General features: G+C 43.7%; 1 long non-coding RNA gene across 1 annotated transcript in view; it reads right to left on the bottom strand.

The window, feature by feature from the left end:
- Positions 1-305: 305 nt before the first annotated feature.
- The window catches only part of LOC140705685 (uncharacterized), a 30588-nt gene continuing 20181 nt past the window's right edge, over positions 306-10712 (bottom strand). The window contains exons 2-3 of the long non-coding RNA XR_012085150.2: positions 491-567; positions 306-364 (exon numbers count right to left, since the gene is read on the bottom strand). This is a non-coding gene — a long non-coding RNA (uncharacterized LOC140705685). The remainder of the gene's footprint in view (positions 365-490; positions 568-10712) is intronic.

Here is a 10712-nt window from a genome sequence, read left to right as displayed (position 1 = left end):
TAGTGATTCTACCAATTGCTCTGCAGCATGTGATCTGCTTGTCACTCTTCAACCTTGCAGCGAGGCTAGTCCTCCTGCCTCCTGCCAGGAGTGCCAAGTGGATCGCGCACTGCGGAGCCATTGGTAGAATCACACCGTCTGTGTCTGCGGCGGATTGGTGAGTGGACCGTCCGGCCCCATGGGAATGGACCCTCATTAACGCCACCTGTGCGGGGATATTCATATATGAATATGAATACCCCCATCTCTAGTCTTACCCCAGGCACTCTGCCCAGTGGGAGTCTATTCCTCATTCCATTTACTTACCTGGAAGGTGGCTGCTTTTCTTGTCCCAGTTCCCTAGGCGTATGTGTGTGTCCATCTGCTGGGGGTGAAAAGTTTCAAAGTACAGTCCACAGCCCTTTCACAGACATCAGTGAATTAATTGCTCAGGGAAATGTGTCAAGGACTAACAACACCACAGTTTTGTGGCTGTCTGTGTTTCACCTACCCAGGTATTCTGTTGGGGACTGGAAGGTTTCTGGATGTTTCTTTGTTGTTGCCAGCTGCGTTGTTGGAGGGGTCCACCTTTTAGGACACTAGGCAGAGAGATGTCAGAAAGAAACTTATCTGTTTTGGGGTGGTTTTTTTTGTGCTAAGTCTCCTGGTGGAGTGTTCTGCGGTGCAAAGTGGAATTTCCCATAGGGAGCCACCGTCAACACCCAGGGGTCTCCTTGCATGCGGTGGAGACAGGGTCCCATGCCACACATTTGGCTATCTGAGTTAAGGCTTCCTTGGATGGGGTTTATATACTGGTGGTATATACTGATTGGTTGGTAGTCGTGCTGTATCCTGAAGTCAGCTGAGAGGTAGGAGGATTTGGACCTCAATTATTTTGAAAGCTCCCTTTGGATTCCATGTGCTGGAAATTACTTAGGATGATCCTGGCCTAACTTGTGCCGGCAGAAAAGGTTTTGGGTGTGAGCCAAGTGGGTTTTGGATCTGGCATAATTCAGCTCTGCCCCTCCCCTTCTCCACTGTTCTCGGCTCTTTGTGCTGGCCGATTTTATGCTGGCGCAGTGTTGTGCTGGGAGATCTAGGTTCAGCCACCACAGAGGGCTAGGCCAGCATAAGTGTAGTTGTGCTGGCATAAGGGCAGTTGTGCTGGCAGAAGGAACCTCTGCCCATTTCAAACCTACCACAGCCAGCTTATCTTGGAGCCTAAATTGCATCATTATTCATTAAGTGTGCGTGCATGCATGTGCATGAGTGCATGCGTGCATTTAGGATTCATGACTTGGTGACTGAACAATTTTACAGCATCCAAGTACAATCTCCAATGATCCAGTAATTTTATATAACACATGTTGAAGCAATTAATTTCCCCATGAAAATGTCATGCCATTTAGTCCACAGTTATGAGCCAAATATCTGTGCAATCATTTGTTAGTAATATATGTGCAACCCTTAACATATTGACTCTTTTATTTAACAAACACAATTTGAAGAATCACTGTCAAGCCTCCTAAGGCTTTAATGTACATTAACTTATTTAATTTAAGTAGAATTGGCCCTCAGGGTATAATACCCTTTAAATGTATCAGAGCTGAAGCAATTAACATAAAAATGTAAATCTCCAATCTTGTACAGAAAACAATACGGCATTTTTACACTAACAGGATGGAGGTAGGCTTGAATTTGAAGCAAATTTATAACATGGAAAAAGAAGAGTATGACCCATTTCCCCCCAGAACTCCACCTCAGAAAGCTTGGTACAGCAGTTCCAAACAAGAAGTCCTAGTTAATGAAAGCTCTAATATGGCTTTACATCATTGGAACAAACTGTCATTTAAAAAGCATACCCTAAAGGCAAGAAACCATTTCAAGCATGAAAACGTTGAAATTACAGCTCAAGTAATGATATACATCTTGTGTCGTCTAGCTGGAATCAACCAAATCAGCACTGTAAATGGGGAAGTAGACATACTGCCAAGTATAGGATACAGAAAATAAAACTTCAGATATAACAGCACAGCATGTATTGATTGATCAGGGGATAAATCTACTATTAGTCCTACCTGGAGCAGACCATTGAAATGACTAAGACCTACTAATCACAAGTAACTTCAGTCCTGTTCATTCCAATGGATCTAATGAAATGAAGATTCATAGCATAGCACAGGCATCCTTCAGTCTCGAGAGACTATGGTAACATGCTCTGAATCGAGTCCTCTCCAGAGCATGAAGCCTGGGTACAGTAAGATGGAGGATAGGCTGTTACCCAAGCAGCCAGATCCCCCCTCTCCACGTTGCTGAAATGGTCCAATGGAAAGGCAAGAGCCAATACAACTGGTTCCAGCAATGTCGCAGGAGTTGGCAGGACAACACAAACTGCCAAGGGCCACCTTTAGGACAGACTGTGCATGTCAGCTCCTGCATCATAAGGGCCACCTTTAGGACAGACTGTGCATGTCAGCTCCTGTATCATAAGGGCCACCTTTAGGACAGACTGTGCATGTCAGCTCCTGCATCATAAGGGCCACCTTTAGGACAGACTGTGCATGAAACCGCTGGGAGAGGTCATCAGGAGGTTTGGGCTGAGGAGTCAGCAATATGCTGACGACAATAGGCTGATGACACTCAGCTCTACCTCTCGTTTTCCACCAATCCAGGTGAGGCAGTTTCTGTGCTGAACTCGTGTCTGGACCTGATAATGGACTGGATGAGGGTTAATAAATTGAAACTCAATCCAGACAAGACGGAAGTGCTGTTAGTGGGTGCTTCGCCGGACAGGTTGGAGGGCCATTTCCCTGCCCTGAATGGGGTTACACTCCCCCTAAGGGACAGGGTCCGCAGCCTGGGGGTGCTCCTGGACCCCAGTCTAACTTTGGAAGCCCAGGTGGACTCGGTGGCCAGAGGCGCCTTCCTTCAGCTGCGGAAATTATACAGTGGGGTCTCTACTTAAGAACGTCTCTACTTAAGAAGAATCCAACTTAAGAACAGCTCCATTTGCTAAATTTTTCTTCTACTTGAGAACAGAAATCCAAGATAAGAACAGGAAAAAAACCTTTCCTGCTCTTTTTTTAAGGTCATCTTAGGTTAAAAAAAAAATTCTCCCCCTAGTGGTAGAGTATGTATTAACCAGCTTTGCATTAGTTCCTATGGGAACTAATGCTTCAATGTACAAACCCACCTCTACATAACAAAAAAAACCAGCCAGAACGGATTAATTGGTTTTCAGTCCATTCCTATGGGAAATTTTGCTTCAACTTAAGAACGTTTCAACTTAAGAACACCATTCCAAAATGGATTAAGTTCTTAAGTAGAGGTTCCACTGTAGTTTCTATGGACGGAAAAGAGCAGATACGGATTTCAATGCATTCCTATGGGAAATGCAGATTCAACATAAGAACGTTTCAACTTGAGAACCACCTTCCAATACGGATTAAGTTCTTAAGTAGAGACCCCACTGTACCAGCTGCGGCCCTACTTGGACGAGCGGAGTCTCATGACAGTTACACACGCACTGGTAACATCTCGTATAGATTATTGCAATGCGCTCTATGTGGGGCTGCCTTTGAAGACGGTCCGGCGACTGCAACTGGTCCAGAATCGAGCTGCGCGGCTGGTGAGTGGTGGAGCCGCTAGAGATCACATCAAGCCGATTCTGTTCAATTTACATTGGTTACCAGTTGCTGCCCGAGCCCAATTCAAAGTGCTTGTTTTGACATATAAAGCCCTAAACGGCTTGGGCCCTGGATACTTGAAGGACTGCCTCCTTCCATATGAGCCTACCCGGCAGTTAAGATCTAGCCAGGGGGCCCTTTTGAAAGAGCCATCCCTCAGAGAGGTAAGAGGGATGGCTTGTAGACAAAGGGCCTTCTCGGCAGCTGCCCCTAGACTATGGAACGCCCTCCCAACTGAAATTCATCTGGCGCCGACGTTGATGACATTTCGGCGCCAGGTCAAAACTTTCCTGTTCCAGAAGGCTTTTAATTGAAATAACAACTGTGGGTCCTGATGATGGCAATTTTAATTGTATTTTAATCATTTTATTGTATTGAATTTTAATTATTGTAAGCCGCCCAGAGACCTCTGGGTACAGTGGGCGGCATATAAATTAAATAAATAAATAAATAAATAAATAAATAAATAAATAAATAAATAAATAAATAAAATGTCAGCTCCTGCATCATAAGGGCCATCTTTAGGACAGTGTGCATGTCAGCTCCTGTATCATAAGGGCCACCTTTAGGACAGACTGTGCATGTCAGCTCCTGCATCATAAAGGCCACCTTTAGGACAGACTGTGCATGTCAGCTCCTGCATCATAAGGGCCACCTTTAGGACAGACTGTGCATGTCAGCTGCTGCATCATAAGGGCCACCTTTAGGACAGACTGTGCATGTAAGCTCCTGCATCATAAGGGCCACCTTTAGGACAGACTGTGCATGTCAGCTCCTGCATCATAAGGGCCACCTTTAGGACAGACTGTGCATGTCAGCTCCTGCATCATAAGGGCCACCTTTAGGACAGACTGTGCATGTCAGCTCCTGCATCATAAGGGCCACCTTTAGGACAGACTGTGCATGTCAGCTCCTGCATCATAAGGGCCATCTTTAGGACAGTGTGTATGTCAGCTCCTGTATCATAAGGGCCACCTTTAGGACAGACTGTGCATGTCAGCTCCTGCATCATAAAGGCCACCTTTAGGACAGACTGCCCATATCAGCTCCTGTATCATAAAGGCCACTGTAGCATTCTCCATTTATTAGATCTATGGTTTGTGTTCTATTATGTAATGATTTATGAATATTCGTGTTGCTGAGAGGCAGAGTCAAGAGAGATGCTATAAGAGGTGGAGTCTGAGAGTCAGATGGGCAGATTAAGTGTGTAGAGAGTAAGAGAGAGAGAGTAATAGAGTGTGTAGTTTGGGAAATTCTGAGGAGTGATTAGCTATTGAAGATATCAATGAATCAAACTCTGTAATCAATAAACCAAAGTTTTATTTTTATTGATGTGTGGACCTGAATCTTTCTGAAGTACTGGTGATTTAGAGATCACCTGTTGGCAGCAAGTGTAAAAGAAGAGAGTGTTTGCCTTCATGTGGTCTGATGCTTGAAGTTCAAGCAAAGGGGCACAAGGGTGGATGCCACATTTGGTGGCAGCGGTAGGATTCGAAGAAATCCAGTGAAGCCTGAGTTGAACTCAAAGAATTCCAGTCAAGCCTGAGTTTAAAAAGAATTTTCCTTGAGTCAAGGGTACCTTTTTAGGCAGAGGTCTGTGGCAAAGAAGTTTGGTTCCTCACTAGAGCTTTTGGGAAAAACTTAGTAGTGGGAGCTTCTGAACCCAGAGTTAAGGAATGACTCTGAAAGGAAACTCTTGTATTTTACCTCAGGATCTGAGGACCAGAAAGCTAGCTTAAGGCTCAAGGGTCTAGGGGTAGAGAGCGCTTGTGAAAAAGCAGAAGCCAAGGGTCAGAGCAGATCTGAGGGAAGAAAGGAGAAAGCCTTTGCTTGAAGTAGAAATATTTTAGTGACTGGAAGTAAGAGAAGAAAGTTGATTCCCTAACCTCTGAATCTATGCAGGGATGCTCCAGTTCAGAAAAGGACCATGAGGTAACCAAAATGGCTGATGAAAGTATTGTGAAAACCCTTAATGTTCCTTCCTGTAGTGAGGAACAGAGGGAGGATAGTACTTTGAAAGATGGTACAACACTAACCACTGAACGCCCAGAGAAATCTGTGACTGACAAAGACCAGAAATATGGAGATGGGTTGCAGTCAATAGAGCATGTTAAGAGTGCTTATGCACTTACACTCTCACCAGGAGGCGAGGAATCACCCTCTGCAGCTGAAATTGTTACAGTATCAGATAGGAGCCTGGAGAGAGATGTTTCCGTGGTTACCCAGCTGAAGAGTGTTGCTGTAGCTGATCTCATGCTTCTGAAAACCTCAAATAAAAACAGTTTGGCTCAGGAGCAGATTATTGTGGTAGATTGATTTGAAGCTGACACTTCGTTGTCCACTGAATACCCTGCAAGGTCTTGCCTGGATAAGAAGCTTTTATACAAAGAAAAGTCCTTAGAGATGACAGAGCCAAGCTTGGGAAATGCTCCTGGAAAAGGAAAAAGCTTGTTCGAGGCCCAGGAAAGAGAAGTAGTAGAACTGAGAACTATAGAGGGGAGAAAATTGCTTTTGGCAGAGGCAGAACAATTAGATCATAAAACTTTGCAAAGCAAACCCCTACCTGGCATGTCCCTGAATAAAGAACCAGAATCAGATGACCAGTGCAGTGCGTTTAAAAGCAACCTATCATTTAAGATTGCACTTGACAGACATGAGAATCTTAAAGAGACCCATGATACTGATCCCCCACATAAGGAAAATATTTCAGTGAAAGTACCTATGGGACAATATGTGATCGAGGAGAAAGGCATCTGCTCTGATGTCTTAAAGAGGGACGCATCCAGAGAGGGTCGGAAGGAGGAGAGAAAACTGCCTATCCTTTCCCCAAATGAGATAGTGAAGCCCCGAGCCAGAAAGAGAGCAGACTTCGTTATAAAACAACCAGCAGATGACATCCTGTGGACAACCGAGTGGCCGATGACCGCCAGATGATGGAAGAGGTTGCAGAGGAAGGAGCCTGTGGACGACAGAGGAACTCTTGAGTGCCAGCAGTCGTATGTCCAGCTGAAAGAAGCTGTAACATCCAGACCAGTCTTCAGCGCACGTGGTTACCACCGTGAGTCCACCTTCCCTTCGGATGCTGCGAGATATGGACTTGGAGAGGTGTGGTGCCTTGCAGATGACTGCAGTAGTGAGCCTGTCTTGGACTTTGCCAAAGAGACTCTGATCGTGCCTCGGAAGCCAAATGACTGATGGAGGAGGAAGGGACATTTGTAAATGAGATTAAAATTGAATTGATGGACTACAACATGAAGAATGATACCAGGACTTTTATTAAAAACTAAAATGGACTTTGATTCTCAGTTTGATTATTTTTGTATGTTTCCTGATGGTGATTACTGTAAGGTTGGTAATGTTAATGAAAAATAATAATAAAGTGTAAATGATAAGGTAAAGTATATTGTTGAAATTAGTAAAATGTTTAGAGTATAAGGAATGATAGTTGTTTAAAATGTTTATAGCAATAAGAATGGAAATTGTTATACTGAATGACATTACCTATTGAACTGTTAAATGATATGTAAGTTATGCAACTGGAGGGAAATGGTTTTTCCCCTCCCAAACAAATATATTTAAGGGGGGAGGTCTGTAGCGTTCTCCATTTATTAGATCTATGGTTCGTGTTCTATTATGTAATGGTTTATGAATACTGTACTGTATTCATGTTGCTGAGAGGCGGAGTCAAGAGAGATGCTATAAGAGGCGGAGTCTGAGAGTCAGAGGGGCAGATTAAGTGTGTAGAGAGTAAGAGAGAGAGTAAGAGAGTGTGTAGTTTGGGAAATTCTGAGGAGTGATTAGCTATTGAAGATATCAATGAATCAAACTCTGTAATCAATAAACCAAAGTTTTATTTTTATTGATGTGTGGACCTGAATCTTTCTGAAGTACAGGTGATTTAGAGATCACCTGGTGGCAGCAAGTGTAAAAGAAGAGAGTGCTTGCCTTCATGTGCTCTGAGGCTTGAAGGTCAAGCAAAGGGGCACGAGGGTGGACAGATGCCCATGTCAGCTCCTGTATCATAAGGGCCACCTTTCTGACAGATGCCCATGTCAGCTCCTGCATCATAAGGGCCACCTTTAGGACAGACTGCCCATGTCAGCTCCTGTATCATAAGGGCCACCTTTATGACAGATGCCCATGTCAGCTCCTGTATCATAAGGGCCACCTTTCTGACAGATGCCCATGTCAGCTCCTGCATCATAAGGGCCACCTTTAGGACAGACTGCCCATCTCAGATCCTGCATCATAAGGGCCACCTTTTGGATAGACTGCCCATGTCAGCTCCTGCATCATAAGGGCCACCATTTGGACAAACTGCCCATGTCAGCCCCTGCATCATAAGGGCCACCTTTTGGACAGACTGCCCATGTCAGGATTAATGTTGGGCTAAATCCAACTTCAAGCCCAAGGTAGTCTAGATCTATTGAATCAAGAGCGTCTAATATAAGCATTGAATTAACAAGTCCCATTTAATGGGTATACTATAGCTGGGACAATAAAGGGATTTCACTCCAAGGCTGACAAAAACAATAGCTTTACGATTGCTCCGCATTATGATGAATCTGCTTTACGATGATCTTTTTGCGATCGCAATTGCGATTGCGAAACGATGGTCTAAATGGGGAAATTTCGCTTTGTGATGATCGGTTCCCTGCTTTGGGAACCGATTCTTCGCAAAATGATGATTTTTCAACAGCTGATCGGCGGTTTCAAAATGGCCACTGGCTTTTTATTTTGGCTTTACGATGTTTTTGCTTAAAGGCAATTTTCCTGGAACGGATTATCACCGTTAAGCGAGGCACCACTGTAATTATTTCTCCTTTAACTAATCTGTTTGGCTTAATTGCTGGAGATGGTCTCAGCTTTCTACAGTGGCCCACCAGTCCTAATGTATGAAAACACAAGTGTAATAAAATAGGTAAAGGGTGTGGAATCACCCTTTAAAATGGCTTAAAATGTTGGAAGCCGCCCAGAGTGGTAGAATATACCAGATGGGTGGGATATAAATAAATAAATAAATAAATAAATAAATAAATAAATAAATAAATAAATAAATAAATAAATAAATAAATAAATAAATAAATAAATAAATAAATAAATAAAGGAGATATTTTAATCAAGCACTTTTTAAAAACCTGTCTGGAGAAGATGGAATGTTCCATTTGTGGAACTGCCACTGTATGGATCCCTAAAAAGTAGTCTCTGCCTGGTGACTATAACGTGTCAAACAACCAAAGGGCTTGTCATCACAGCTCAGTTGGATTGGGCCAAAATATATGGTCTCTAAAAGTTTGGTGAAAGTCCAGAATGCAATTTGATGTGATCCTTGCATCCAAATGGCATATGTAACCACAAGTGACCCTATTTGGCCCACCTCTTTTAAGGAAACAAAAACAAAAACCCTCCCTGCCACCTCCTCTCTCCTCCTCCTCCCTCTAAGGAGTAAGGCACATCAATACTGTCTTAATAGACTTTTTGAAAACAACTCACTTTTGATTCCTCCCTCTACGGAGGAACAGTTTATTTTTCCCAATATTATGCTACCTAATGTATATTGGGAAATTTGAAGTCGTTATTACATGTGCTGAAAATGAACCAAAACAGTGATCCTGTTCCTGTTTCTGCCTCTGCTTGCTTCTGCTAGTCTCCTGCATCTCAGTGCCTTGTTCCAGATCTGTGCTCCTGGTCCTGCGACCTGGTTCCCAACCTGATACTCCTGCCTCTGCTTTGTCATGGCCAGGTGTGCAGTATATGGCTTTGGACTTGACACCCTGCATGGCAGACTGGGTCCTGGTCCCCTTGTCCAGAGTGAGAGGCTGCCTGTGATGTCTTGGACTTTGACACCTGTCACCCTAGAGAAGTTGTTGGATTCCTATCATCCTCAGTCAGTGTAGCCAATGATGATGTATGATGGCACTGGAAACCCAGCCACAACCTTTCCACTGCTTCCCCCATCTAAATGACCCCCAAGGCAAGGCAGCTCTGTCTTTGCACAGCTTTTGAATACCTTGTTTGTAAATTGTATTTGCAAACATCTTTACTATTTTGATGCACAGTTTCCATGCATGATTTTTCTTTGTTGTGGAAAATTATGTTTTCATGCATAGATGTGATCACACAGACTGTTAGTGGAACAGCCTTGAAATCGTACATTTTCCTTATTCTAAAAATGGCCAAATCGCTAACAATAGATGTTAAGGTATATAATTTTTATATAGCCTGAACATAATGTGTGTGTGTGCAGAACAAGAATAAGATGACATTATCCCTTCATCCCTGGCTGATGCAATCCACTGCAATATGAGGACTGCCACACCTGTGTGAATGAGATCACCTCAGACGGGATTGGACCAGACTGATACCAGGATTGTATATAAGAAATGAACACTGTACAGTCTCTCTCTTCTCCTGCATACTGATGTCTGCATGTCATGCTGCTGGTTTGAATACTGAGCCATTGAAGTGCTGTATGTATGTATATTCTGTATATATTTTGTAAATACACTGCTTGAAAGAAGAAGCTGTTGTGTTCGTTTATCTGCGCTTTACTCTGCTGAAGACAAGATAAAGACACAGATGCCCACTCCCTTATCAGAGGTTATGGGCCCAGCACGCTTCCGCTGTGCTGAAAACAGGAGGTGGTGAGTAAATGAAAGAGGAGGAGAGCCTAAGCAGCAGTGATAGTGAGTCAGAAACCAGTTCGTCTGTAAACCCGGGGAAGGGAAGGATACAGAGAGCTGCAAGGATGGCATACAGCACGGGAGGAAATATAGGTGGCCTGGCCATAAATAGACTGAATGAAAATAATTATAGAACGTGGGCAGTCAAAGCCGAGATGTCGTTACGGAAGGAATCACTGTGGCGTTATGTTAGAGACCCCCCAGCGCAGCCCAGTGAGGAGGAAGAGACAGAGCATGAGAGAGCTTTAGCCACGATCATTTTGGCCATTGAAGATTCGCTTCTGACCCACATTCAAGGACTGACAACAGCAAAAGCAGTTTGGGATAAACTAAAAGGCATTTATCAGAGGGAGACGACAGGCAC

Source organism: Pogona vitticeps, chromosome 3, assembly GCF_051106095.1.
Source record: "Pogona vitticeps strain Pit_001003342236 chromosome 3, PviZW2.1, whole genome shotgun sequence".
Lineage (NCBI taxonomy): Eukaryota > Metazoa > Chordata > Lepidosauria > Squamata > Agamidae > Pogona > Pogona vitticeps.
Note: the sequence above shows the minus strand (reverse complement) of the source record. Positions and strands in the feature narration are given on the sequence as shown.